This window comes from Physeter macrocephalus, chromosome 7 (genome assembly GCF_002837175.3).
Source record: "Physeter macrocephalus isolate SW-GA chromosome 7, ASM283717v5, whole genome shotgun sequence".
Taxonomy (NCBI): Eukaryota; Metazoa; Chordata; class Mammalia; order Artiodactyla; family Physeteridae; genus Physeter; species Physeter macrocephalus.
In genome coordinates this window covers 15,186,309-15,200,392 of record NC_041220.1, presented here as the reverse complement: position 1 = coordinate 15,200,392, position 14,084 = coordinate 15,186,309, and the positions used below count along the sequence as shown (strand labels likewise).

Genomic DNA, 14,084 nt, shown 5'->3' with positions numbered 1-14,084 from the left:
AAGTAAAAGTACTTTTACAATTAAAAGTACTTTTACTTTCAAAGTTAAAAGTAAAAGTACTTTCACTTTTAAAAATAGAAGTACTTTTACTTTTAAAAATAGAAGTACTTTTACTTTTAAAAATAAAAGTACTTTTACTTTAAAAAATAAAAGTAAAGTAAATTAGTTTTACTTTTAAAATTAAAAGTAAATTACTTATGTTAACGATGCCCTAGGGGCTGACTAGTAGGTACCCATCATTTAAAATCCTGAGATTATTAGAATTCCTCTAGAGGATGTGTTGGGCTGTCCCCTACTGTCCATTTAATGGCCTATTTATTAGGAACTTTTGTGAGGATTCATTCTATATCAAATTCAAAGCTTTTTCCACTCAATCATACGGAGAGGGTCTAAATAAATACAAAACACAGGAATAACTAACTTATCTTTCCTACAGACATTGATGAGAGATCTCAGGTTCAAACTCCACTATGGCAACTAATACCACATACAGGCTTTTGCTTTTTCCCCATCTCAAACCAAGTTTAATAAATCAATTGAGACATATATATGGATATTAAAATCCAGTCACTCATGCATTTATTCACTTACTCAAACTCTAGCAAGGGTCCACGCTCGATTCCAAGCACGAAATCAAACATGACAAGCATCCTTAAATAGATGCCGCAGGGTCCCTAAGAGTTGAGTGAAAGTTTCTTATGGGCACAGGGAGTCAGGACTAGGAGAAGGGGTCAGCAATTCTTTCTTCTCAAATCTTAGTCCCACTGCACTTGACTGGGCCTTGTGTAGAATGAGGCTATATCCAGAAGCTGAAGCTGCTGTTTACGGAAGGGACAGGACACAAGCAGTGCTACTTCGGTACTCAGGCGTCCAAGTGTGTCAGAGCACAGAAGGAAAGAGCACATTCTTCATTTCTGCACTAACACGTGCCACTGGTACATTGTGAACTCCAGGAAATACAGCACCATTTTTTTAAACTTTTTATTATATATTGGAGTACAGTTGACTAACAATGTTGTGTTAGTTTCAGGTGTAGAACAAAGTGATTCAGTTACATATATACGTGTATCTATTCTTACAGATTGCTATATTTAAAATAGATAACCAGAGCTTCCCTGGTGGTGCAGTGGTTAAGAATCCGCCTGCCAATGCAGGGGACACGGGTTCGAGCCCTGGTCCGGGAAGATCCCACATGCCACAGCGCAACTAAGCCCGTGCGCCGCAACTGCTGAGCCTGCGCTCTAGAGCCCGCGCGCCACAGCTACTGAAGCCCACGCACCTAGAGCCCCTGCTCCGCAACAAGAGAAGCCACCGCAATGAGAAGCCTGTGCACCGCAATGAAGAGTAGCCCCTGCTCGCCGCAACCCCTTCCGCAGCAACGAAGACCCAATGCAGCCAAAAATAAAACTAAATAAATTTGACAAATGGGTAACCAACAAGGACTTACTGTATAGCACAGGGAACTCTGCTCAAATATCCTTTAACAACCTAATTGGGAAAAGAAATTTTTTTTTTGATACCTAGAGGTAATGCAAGTGAAGCCTTGTAGCACAATTCCAAGCAGTGACATTCACACTGAGTGTATGGAAATGGTGCTTCCTGAGGTTGTGCAGGGCATAACCTTTATGGTCCTACACAGACCTTCCAGTGGCCTTGTGCAGAAAATCAGAAGGCTGCCACTTAGCAAAGATATTAGCACGGCCATGTTGAGCCTCTCAAGCAGTTTCCAATCGGCAGAAATCAAGAAGGGAGCTGGAGTAGAGGTCACGACAAACCTCCTTTTCAACTCAAAATTACGTTCCTTCCAAACTCCCAGAAATCACTGCATGAGACATTCAGGGAGATTGAAGGTCCTGTAACTAGCATACAGAACAAGTTATTGCGGTTAGTTTAACAATTTGGGGCCTAGAGGATCTTGGGTTATAATTTATTAAAAAAAGATAAAAAAAAAAAAAAAAAAAAAAAGATTTCTTGAGCACCTAATGTGCTAGAGTACTGTGCTATATATTCCTCAGAGAACCTTTTCAAGAAACATAATAAAAAATCCATGCATTCACCCTGGAAGTTTTGTCTATAATCACAGATTTCCCTCTACGCAGCATCCTATCCTATGCTTCCCTCATTCCGAACAGCAGCCATGTCTGAGGGGTTCGGGGGAGCGCATACACACACATTCAGGTTTTTCTTACTCTATTCATATTTTCATTTCAACAGAAATGAACCCTAACATCCCCATGGATGCTCTTTTTTTCCTGACTAGCGCATACACACACATTCAGGTTTTTCTTACTCTATTCATATTTTCATTTCAACAGAAATAAACCCTAACATCCCCATGGATGCTCTTTTTTTCCTGACTACATCCAGCATAAGTGATAAAACAGAAAAGATTTTCTCTCTTTCCTTCCAAATTCCAAGTGGTATTAAAAAAGAACAAGTTCCAATAAACATTGGTGGTGTGGCCAGGTTTGCTGGAGGCGTAATCATTGCTTTTGTGTTGCAGTTTATTGCCTACCCTTAATTTGATCTATCCACAGAATGTCACCACCAGAAATGTGATGCTGAGAAGGGAGGGACTAACTCAGATACATTTTACCCTCAAAACAACTTTACTGGAGGTATTAAGATTATTTAACACAGGTGTCATCTTCCCTTAAATATTCTTGCTTTGTCCTTGGACTTTTATTACTTACATGAATATAACTCAACCTATGAAAATGCCTCAAAGAATTGATTTATTCTCCACATATATAAAATCTCTATTTTACTTTGAAGTCTAGTTTCAGTGCTACAAACCAATACAACATAAAAACAAGAAGAAAAAAAAATCAGGACACTCTGCCAGCAAAGTCAACTTTCCCCCTCAAGATCCAAATATTCCAGGTTCACAGTACTCATAAAACCTTTTATACTGTTGTATTGAAAAGGATATTTCTCCAGTGATCCACCCATCTATTTTTTTTTAACTTTAAATAGGTAATCCCCTGGATCATGCTTCACACTGGAGTTCCCACCCTGGACATGAAACTGTTAAGCTCCAAGGGACAGATTTTTGTTTTAGAACAAGCAGCTCACTACTCAACAAAATAACCTCCTTTCCTCATATAGATTCAAGTTTGAAGACTGCCCCTCCCTCCCCAAGACTCAGTCTCTAGATCAAGCTAATGCTGAAGCAGCAGTTTACCTGGTACTCTGCCAAAAGTTACATCAGAGGGCCTTTGTTTAAGGTCCTTTCAGAGGTGATAAATGAGAAAGCACTTTAACAGAAATTGATTTAAGCAAACCCTTGGCTCACTGAAAGCTTTTTCTCACAGTATTCTCTCTACTGAGGTAAAGTCCAGATTGACAACTAAGAAAGGACAGGGACACTTTAGAGGCAAAAATATTTCTGACAATATGATAAAGAGGATATTGAGAATTGAGATTTCCATAAAATTAAAATAGTTTTGCTTGATCTAATGATCAAATGGGACTATTTCAGAATGAATTCTAAGCCATTTGTAGGCTTTCTGTTTTAGTCATATTAGAATTTGTTCACCTTCATGAACATTACTTAAGTCACACATCTATGCAGAGGTAACCATTCATATATTTATGTGTGAGGTTGTTTGCATTTTTCTTTGTTTGATATAAAGAATAATTTTACTAAGTCTTAGTGCCTGTCAATTAAAAACAAAAAAAGAAAATCAGCGCTTATTTCACACCTGGAAAAGTGATCTCTTAGTTTTAAATTGTTTCATGGAAAAGCAATTACATTTTAAGTAATATTTCAATTATCCTTCCCATGAGGCTTGTGGAAGTAAATTCAAGCTCTCGTTGCTTCTTAACACCTACCGCCAAGCATAGGTTTAATGAGGAACCGAATATGATAATATCGTACCCAAATATTTAAGGTGAAAAACAGCAGCTGTGTTTCTGGCTTCAACTGTGCTAACAACATAAACTGCTTTACTGTTCATGATAAAGCAGAATAGTCAATTTTTTTATTTTAACACACACACACTGTATTTTATTTTTACAAGAGATAAATAAACTGACACCAAGCATTGTAAATGGATGACCACAACAAAAGCAACAATGATTGCAATGACCAAACACGAAAGAATAGTCACTTTAACATAAAAAATAACCACTGTGGTCAGATCAGTTAAAATAGTCAAATTGTTTAACAGTATCATCCACATTTATATTAGCCAAGGTTCCCAAACCTTTAATTATCAAATGTTTCTTTTACCAGTTAATGAAAAAAATTTTCAACATTACAAGGACATGGGATTGACTGATAATTGAACAGTAAAAAAAACACTAGTGAGAAATTGATGCCTGATGCATAAGAACGGAAAGAGTTACATTACAATGGATGGTAATTATAGCCTGGTTTAGGCAGCATAAAAATCATAATTTAAATGTTTTCTTCTAATAGAAAACATGTGAATAGGCTGCTGTATTCTTAAGTAAACTAGCATAAATATGTTTGTATATTCTTACGAAAAATAAGTGCTAGTTGTAGCAGGTGAAGGATTCATGGCCAATTCTGCATTTATCACATCTCCCATTACAGGAAATGAAAGTGAGTGAATAAATAAATATATAAATAAAGCAGAAGCTGCAAATATGGTCAAAGGCAATTGATGCTTATGAATACATACTTAACCTTCCTGGCTAGCATTTTACAAGCTTGCCTGTATCATTACAAACTGAAATCACATCTACAGACAATTTTGTCCTAGTATAGTGACAGTCTGATCGTTATTTTGGAGGGTGGCTAGAGACAGGGCAAGCAGGGTTCTATAAGAAACCCAGCCCAATTTAATAAAATGTGTATATCAGAGTTTGTTAAGGAAGTAAATTTTTATTATTCTCAGATATATAACAGTAAATTTAAACTGAAAGTTAGTGCAATTCTTTGATTAGAATGAGAAGAAAAATTAAATTGGCTTTAATGAGTAGAAAAAGACAAATTTGTAGTTTAGGGGAAAAAAAAAAACTTTCAACAGGGCCACCGAGTATGATTGTGCAGATTGTGGCCTACACACGGGTGCCCAGCCCAGGAGGCCAGGGGAGTTGAAATCCAGCAGGCACTCTTGCCAATCCATATACCCCAGTGGGGCCCTGTGTCTGCCCAGAAAAGGGGCACCTTTTTCTGATGCTTACAAAGGCACCCTTCGGACAAGCATAGGCCCTACTTTAAAGAGAATGCTCAGTTTTTGCTAGGGTTCAGCAAAATAGAAACTCACTCACATATACTGCTACAGGAATAAAATTAGTAGAAACTGTCTGGAAGGCAATTCAGAAATATGTATAAGCCTTAACATGTTCCATATCCTTTGATCCTTCAAGTCCCATCTTTAGGAATTTAAGGTTAGTAAGGTTAAGGACATATTTTAAGTTTTTGAAAGTATGTCTGTCCATAAAATTTTTTAAACACTCCTCCCTTCAAAAGATGGAACCTAATTCCTCTCTTCTTGAAGGTGGACCAGATTTAGTCAAGACTCACTTCTAAGAGAGACAATGTGATAGAAGGGCTGCTATATGAATTTCAAGGCTACATCACAAGAAAAACAGCTTCTGTCTGGCTTACTATCAGATAAATTACTTTGGGCCAGGAAGTCAGCTGCCATGTTGTAAGAACTGTCAAGCAGCCTGTGGAAGGGCCCACACGGGGAGGAACTGAGGCCTACTGCCAAAACCCGACACTAACTTGCTGGCCGTGAGAGTGAGCCATGAAAGTCAAGCCTTCAGCCTCTGTCAAGACTTCAGATGATTCTTCAATAGTGGTGTTGGGAAAGCTGGACAGCCACATGCAAAGAATGAAACTGGACCCCAGTCTGACAACACACAACAAAAGTCAAATCAGGGGCTTCCCTGGTGGCGCGGTGGTTGAGAGTCTGCCTGCTGAGGCAGGGGACACGGGTTCGTGCCCCAGTCCGGGAAGATCCCACATGACAACAAAAGTCAAATCAGGGGCTTCCCTGGTGGCGCGGTGGTTGAGAGTCTGCCTGCTGAGGCAGGGGACACGGGTTCGTGCCCCAGTCCGGGAAGATCCCACATGCCGCGGAGCGGCTGGGCATGTGAGCCATGGCTGCTGGGCCTGCGTGTCCGGAGCCTGCGCTCCGCAACGGGAGAGGCCACAACAGTGAGAGGCCCGCGTACCGCAAAAAAAGAAAAAACAAAAATTAAAACCGTATTATAAAAAAAAAAAGGGCAGATAAAGTGACTGGACATTTTTCTAAAAAAGAATACAAAGTGACTGGACATTTTTTTACAAAAGAATACAAATGGCCAACAGGTACATAAAAAGGTATTCAACATCACCAGTCATCAGGGAAAGGCAAATCAAGACCACAATGAGATATTACCTCACACCTGTTAGAATGGCTGTCAACAAAAAGACAAGAGATAACAAGTGTTAGTAAAGATGTGCAGAAGAGGAAACCCTTGTGCACTGTTACTAGGAATGTAAATCGGTGCAGCCACTGTGGAAAATAGTATGGAGGATCCTCAAAAAATTGAGACTAGAACTACCATATGATCTAACAATCCCACTTCTGGGAATATATCTAAAGGACATGAAAACAAGATAGCAAAGAGATATCTGCCCTCCCATGTTCACTGCAGTATTATTCATAATAACCAAGACATGAAACAACCTAAGCATCTTTCAGTGGATGGATGAATGGATAAAGATGTGGTACATATATACAATGGAATATTACTCAGCCATAAAAAGGTCTGAAAAAATTGGTATAGATGATCTTATTTACAAAGCAGAAATAGAGACACAGATGTAGAGAACAAATGTATGGATACCAAGGGGGAAAGAAGGGGTGGGATGAATTGGGAGATTGGGATTGACATATACACACTATTGATACTATGTATAAAACAGATAACTAATGAGAACCTACTGTAGAGCACAGGGAACTCTACTCAATGTTCTGTGCTGACCTAAATGGAAAGGAAATCCTAAAAAGAGGGGATATATGTATACATATAGCCGATTCACTTTGCTGTACAGTAGAAACTAACACAACATTGTAAAGCAACTATACTCAAAAAAAAAAAAAGATGTGGTGTATTTTCAATGGAATATTACTCAACCATGAAAAAGAAGGATATCATACCATTTGTGACAACATGGATGGATCTTCAGGACATTATGCTGAGTGAAATAAGTCAGACAGAGAAAGACAAATACCATTCTATCTCACATATGGAATCTAAAAAAGCCAAGCTCACAGAAACAGAGACCAGAAAGGTAGTTACTAGGGGCCTGGGGTGGGGGCATTGGGGACAGGAGAGGAAGGAGTGATGTTGGTCAAACAGTACAAACTTCCAGTTATAAGATGCATAAGTTCTGGGGATCTAATGTACAGCACAGTGATTACAGTTAATAATACTGTACTGTGTACTTAAAAAAAGAAAGCCTTCAGATGGGGTGGGGGCATTGGGGACAGGAGAGGAAGGAGTGATGTTGGTCAAACAGTACAAACTTCCAGTTATAAGATGCATAAGTTCTGGGGATCTAATGTACAGCACAGTGATTACAGTTAATACTGTACTGTGTACTTAAAAAAAGAAAGCCTTCAGATGACTACAACCTCGGCTGACATCTTGACAACAGCCTATGAGAGACCCTGAACTAGACCACCCAGTATGCCTCTAATTCCCGACTCAAAAAAAATGAGGATAATAAACGTTTGTTGTTTTAAGCTATTAAGTGTGGGATAATTTATTAATGCAGAAGTAGACAATACAGATATATACAAAGCTTTGACTACACGGATATATATTGTAATGTTATCTTACAAAAAGTAAGAAAAAACTTAAGTGTTCAATATCAAAAAGTGAATAGAGTATTATATGACTACCCATAAAATGAAATAGGTACATAGCAAAAATTATATTCTAAATAAGATTTACTAAGAATATTTTAATATTAAATGAAAAAGTAATTTATAGACCATTAGGCCCAATAGAATTCTATTTTGTAAAAAAAATATTTCCATATATTTATGTCTCTAAAAAAGACTAAAATAAAAAGTTAGCGGCAATTATTTATGGATGGCATCGAATTAAAGTTTTTTTTTCTTTTTTCCCTGCTGCTATTTTTCAAATTTTCTGCAATAAGCGTATGTTACTTTTGTCAAAAACATTTTTAAAATTAGCGGTGGCAGGGCAAGTTAAATGATTAGAACAGTGGCATCCCGATACTCCTGATGTTTAAACTCCCTCTACAGTACTCCTTATGTCCAGTCCTTCTACAGTGAGGTGGAAACTTACTGTTCCACCAGATGGCCCATTCCATCATGAAGCAGCTTTGACTAAGAGAAAGTTATTTTTATTTTTATTTTTTTTTAAAAACTTTATTTTAAAATTTTGGTTACAGTTTCATTTTTGTTTTCTTAACAAGTCTACTGTTTAATCTCTCAGGATTAAAAAACAATTATTAATCTTCTAAAGAACTGAACAACAAAGGAATGTCAAGGGGAGGGCACAACTGCCCCATTCTCTGGGGGTATAGTAGCTACTCCAGGTTGACACCTAGCTTCAAAACAAAATGAATTTTTATATTTTCTAAATGAAATAATGTACAACCACCATTTTCATCTGAGCTTATTATAACTTTCAAACACAAAGCTTCATTTTAAGCTTGGTAAAAAACTTTTAACAGGAATGATGGCCGACCTTAGTATGTAGTGTGTATCTTACAGGAAATGTTTTTTAACAATCATAACACAGTAATAATGCCATTAATGAAGTCCTCAATTTAGAATCTGGAACATTCTTCCATCAAGGGGGGGGAGGGGGAAATTCAGTCCAATGAGTCTGTCTCAAGATCTTCATCTCTTGTTTGCTCCACTTGTATTCTCTTTTCAGTAACTGGATTAATGCTTTGAGCCCAAAGTGAGATATATTTTTTTATTACTGTAGATTACATGTTGTTTGGTGCTCAGTTTCCATTTGTTCCTCTTGCTTGCGTTTTCTATCTGCTGCTTCTTTCTCATGTTGGCCTTTCAGCATATTCCTTCTATGAGCAGTCTGAAAGTTTCTTCCACCTTTTCTCTTCTTTTCACCTTCTTGATCATCCCCTTCCTCTTCAGAATCAGAGGTTGATGTAAGCCCTGTTTTAGCTAAATTTTTCCTTTTTGATTCAACTTCTTTTTTCCCCTCTTTTTTATCTGGCTCTTTTCTTGGCTTATCTTCTTCCTTCTGGCCCTCTTCATCCTTTTTAAGCTGCTTTTTAGGTTGTTTTTCCTCTTGCCCCTTTTTCTTACTTTTGTCTTCTTCAGTTACCATGTCACTCTCCGAAGGACAGGGCTGTTTTACCATTTTGGGTCTGCCTCTTGGTTTTGGAATCTTGACTTCTGTAGCTGCAGGTCGTCCTCTTTTAGGACTCACTTTTAGATTAACAGAGGCTGTTGCTGTAGTCACTACTCCTGCCTCCTCGGTTTCTACTTGTTTTTCTGCCTTTCTCTTTCTCCCTCTTCTGGCAGCTTTTGGAGTGGTTATGTCAACTGCTTTAGTCACATCCTCGTTGCTGGCTTTTTCTTCATGGTCAGTATCTTCCTTTGAAACACTAGTTTCTTTTCTTCAACTTCAACATCAGATGACGCATTTGATTGTTTAATTGATGCCTGTTGACTTGAAAATTTCACTTTCGGATTGTTATCTATCTCGTGAAAGCGAGGGAGAGAAAGGACACGAGAAAAAAAAATTAAGAGAAAAGGGTATAGGAAGTAGGCCTCTGAGGAAGGTAGCACCGCTAAACGCGAAGGTTAAAAATCATCTACTCGAGCTGGCCAATGAGGGTAACCTTTCATCTTGGCGAAGATGAGGTCCCCAGGTTTGAAATCGCGAGTCATGTTTCGGGGGCGAGGCCGGGGGTCCGAGCACAGGGAGGAGGTGTGGCGGTGCGGACTGCGAGGGGATGCGGGAGGGCGGACAGCCGAGAAAGTTATTTTTATTTGACCTGAAATTAGTCTTCCTATAACTTTCATTCAAAGTTTCTGAGAGATTGTACAATAAATACTGTACAATCTCACTTATATGTGGAATCTAAAAAAACTGAATTCATATTTACAGAGAACAGATTGATGATTGCCAGAGGAGTGCATGGGGATGTGGGGCGGGCAAAATGGGTGAAGGTGGTCGAAAGGTACAAACTTCCAGTTATAAGATAGACAAGTCATGGGGTTGGAATGTAGAGCCTGGTGACCATAGCTAACAACACTGTACTTTATATTTGAAAGCTGCTAAGAAAATAGGCCTTAACAGTTCTCATCACACACAAAAAAATTTGTAACTATGTGTGGGGTGACAATGTTAACTAAACTTATTCTGATAATCATTTTGCAATATATACATATATCAAATCATTATGTTGTACACCTGAAACAAATACCACATTATGTCAATTATATAACTATTTTTAAAAGATACTTAAAATTATAAAGCTGAAAACTAGAATAAAAACGTTTAATTCCCAAATTATTAGAAAAAACACTTAAAACAAAGCAAACAACTGAGGAAATCTGAATAAGAGCGGGAGTTGCATCAATGACAATATCCTGGTTGTGATATTGTACTAGTGTTTTGCAAAACATTACCATTGAGGGAAACTGGGTAAGGGGTACATGAGATTTCTCTGTATTATTTCCTATAAGTACATGTGAATCTACAATTATCTCAATTAAAATTGCAATGAAAAAAAAAAGTTCCTGAGAGAACACACTCTCTGTGTGATAATAATTTGTGAAGAATTAAAGGACATTTTTTGTCTCTTCTTCTACATATAAACTCTTATCAGTGAAGCAGAAGATCTTATTAACTTTTGGTCACCTCTTTATATTATCAGTAAATCCGGAGCTTTCTGTCAAATACAAATCATAAATTTTTTCCCAGTTTTGCCACAAGCACTATACCCAGCCTCAACTTCATAAAAATAATTGACATTTGTACAGAAAAGATTTTTCAAATATTTTGGACAAGTAAAGGATTTTACTTTAGTCATTTAAAAGGATTTAATATTCAGTAAGATGGGTCCTGGGAATCCACACCTTTAATAAATAACACTTTTTTCAGGTGATTCTGAACCTCAAATTACACTTTGAAAAACACTGAGATTTTTGTAAGAGTTATACAGCCTTGCCTCAGAAAAACACTCACAAACTTTGCACTCAGTTTTAGGAGTTTTGTGGACTTTCTCAAACCCATCATTTGTCCTCTAAATTGATGGTACACGGGTCCATTTTAGGGGTCTTACTTTTCAGCGTAATTTACCTTAACTGCAGATTTTCATTCCTTCCAACATACTCCATATTGTGGCACACACAGAAAATGATCATTGTTGTAGTACTAAGCAGATAAGGCTGAAGGCAGGTTGTTCCAGTTTTCCAGACTCCACCCGGCCGCCAAGAGGAGCCAAATAAGGAAAGAGGTATAATCTATTGCAATAAGAAACAACTGATTTTGGAATGAAACAAGATGAAAGACATAGCTTGGCTCAGAATCCAGCCCTCAGCTTTCCAGAAACTATGATGGTGGGTTCACAAAAATCTGAGAATTCCCATAAAAACTTCCAAATATGGAGAAAAGGAAACTGAGTTGGTTTTATTATCCAATTCCTCTTCTGAATGAGGAACAGTGGAAAAGGACTAAAGGGGAGAAATGGGTGAAACAGAAAGCAATCCAAAGCCCAAGAGAACGCCCCAGTGTGAATGGTACTGAATCCTAATTAACTGAAGTTAATTCTTGTACAGGATATGTAATAAAATCTCAGAAAAAAAAGCACAAGACCCCATATCATCTGACAGCCTGCATGCTACCCTCCCGTCCCTGACCACTCCTTTAGGGTACAGGAAAAAAAAAAAAAAGTGTAAGAACATGTAGAATCTCAAGCTGTAGGTAGGAACTGGAAAAAAACAACAAACCCTCAGATACTGTAGAAACAGTTAAGAAATCACTCCCACCTTAGCAGAGCAAATAGAGTGGAGAGTCACTCAGGCATGAACAATGCAAAAAGAAACAGCACAGCATCTCTGCAACTTGCAAACATTAAAATGGCAAGAAACAACGAAAACCCACCAGTAAAACGAAGCAAAAGGATAGGAACAAACCATTCAAAAGACGGGGGAAGGGCTTCCCTGGTGGCACATTGGTTGAGAGCCCACCCGCCGATGCAGGGGACACGGGTTCGTGCCCCGGTCCGGGAAGATTCCCACATGCCGCGCAGCGGCTGGGCCCGTGAGCCATGGCCGCTGAGCCTGCGCGTCCGGAGCCTGTGCTCCCAACAGTGAGAGGCCTGCGTACCACACACACACACACACACACACACACACACACACACACACACACACATCCCACAACAGTGAGAGGCCTGCGTACCACACACACACACACACACACACACACACACACACGACGGGGGCAAAAAAAAAATCAAGCCAGAAAAAAATAAAAATTCCAAACACAGGAGATAACTCCTAAGTGCCTTGCATTGTTCACCCTAATAAGAATATCAAAACAATAATAATAAAGAGCTTAAAGATGTGATTATACAACAAAGTGAGATGAAAAGAAACATGGCAGTTGAAATGATACAAAGTTAATAGCTTGGGAAGATAAAGTCAATTCCAAAGTAAGAATAATTGAGAGCTCAGAAGCAAAGAGCCCAGGAAAAGAATAGAGCATATATTCAAAGATAATATAAGAAAATTTCTCTAAAATGAAGGGAAAACCCATATTTGCAGGATACAGACTCAGGAAAGTTTGATACAGAAATCTTAAGCTTCACACACAACAGTTAAGTTATGGAGCTTCAGGTCACAGATCAAAAAATATTTATTTACAAATCTTCTAGTTAGAGAGAAAAATTAGTCTAGACTCAATCTAACTTATAGCAAAGTTTAATGCTAGAAAGTCAATGAAGCAATGTTTGCCAAGTTCTAAGGAAAAGAAAAGCATGACCCATAATTATTATAGCCAGCACAAATGTTTAAATATAAATGCAACAGGCAGAATTCTCAGAGATAAAGGAACTTAATAACACAGCCCTATGAGCCCTTCTGAAAAAAATTACTTGACAATGAAATCCAGCTTCTAAGAACTGAATCAAAATACAGAATACAGAAATAAAGTTGTGATAAGAGCTGATGGCAGCACTCACTAAATTTAAACATAGTATTGTTAAGAATGGGCATGTGTTCTATAGAACAGAATGGTAACATTATAAACCCAGGCGATATAAAACAATAACATAAATGACAAAAGGCAGGACGTGAATGAGGGAAAAGGTATTATGAGGGTGCTCAAGTTCAAACTTTCATAACCAAGGATCAATTTCTACTATTTTTTTTTTTTGGTGGTATGCGGGCCTCCCTCTGCTGCGGTCTCTCCCGCCCAGCCGCTCCGCGGCACGTGGGATCCCCCCAGACCGGGGCGCGAACCCGGTTCCCCTGAATCGGCAGGCGGACGCGCAACCACTGCGCCACCAGGGAAGCCCCAATTTCTACTATTTAAAATAATTTTTAAAATATCATGACCCTGTCAACTTTTAAAAGTTATTTGGAAGTTATTTTTTAGACTTAGCACAGTTTTTTTTAGAAAATACTGTCTCCTGAGGTGTGTATGTACAGCCATATGTGTGCATATGTGTATGTATGTACTTAACAATTCATTCTCTTCCGTTCTCTTAGCATTCAAGTAAAATTAAAGGCTTTTATATTAAAAGTAGCTTCTATAGCATGACCCCAATTTTATAAAAGGATTTCTACATATCTACACGCATAGAAATATTTTGCAACTGATGTTCACCTGATGTTAATGATGAGTATTTCTGGGTGTGGGATTTGGGGTATTTTTTCTTTCATTTTGTACTTTTCTGCATTGTTCAAATTCTTTATAATCAACATGTATTATTTAAAAAAACAGAAGAGTGATGAAGATGAAGGAAGGGAAATAGGAATTAAAGACGGGAGAAACATGTAAAGGTTGGTTAATCCTGGATGGTAAAAATGTGAAACATATTCTTTGTGAATTTTCCTTTCTTAAATTTCCAATAAAAAGTAAAAAAAGGGAAGTAG

The 14,084-nt window shown here is 38.0% G+C and overlaps 1 pseudogene; it reads right to left on the bottom strand.

The window, feature by feature from the left end:
- Positions 1–7,958: 7,958 nt before the first annotated feature.
- On the bottom strand, positions 7,959–10,432 carry LOC102982441 (PC4 and SFRS1-interacting protein-like; annotated as a pseudogene).
- Between the last annotated feature and the right edge of the window lie 3,652 nt (positions 10,433–14,084).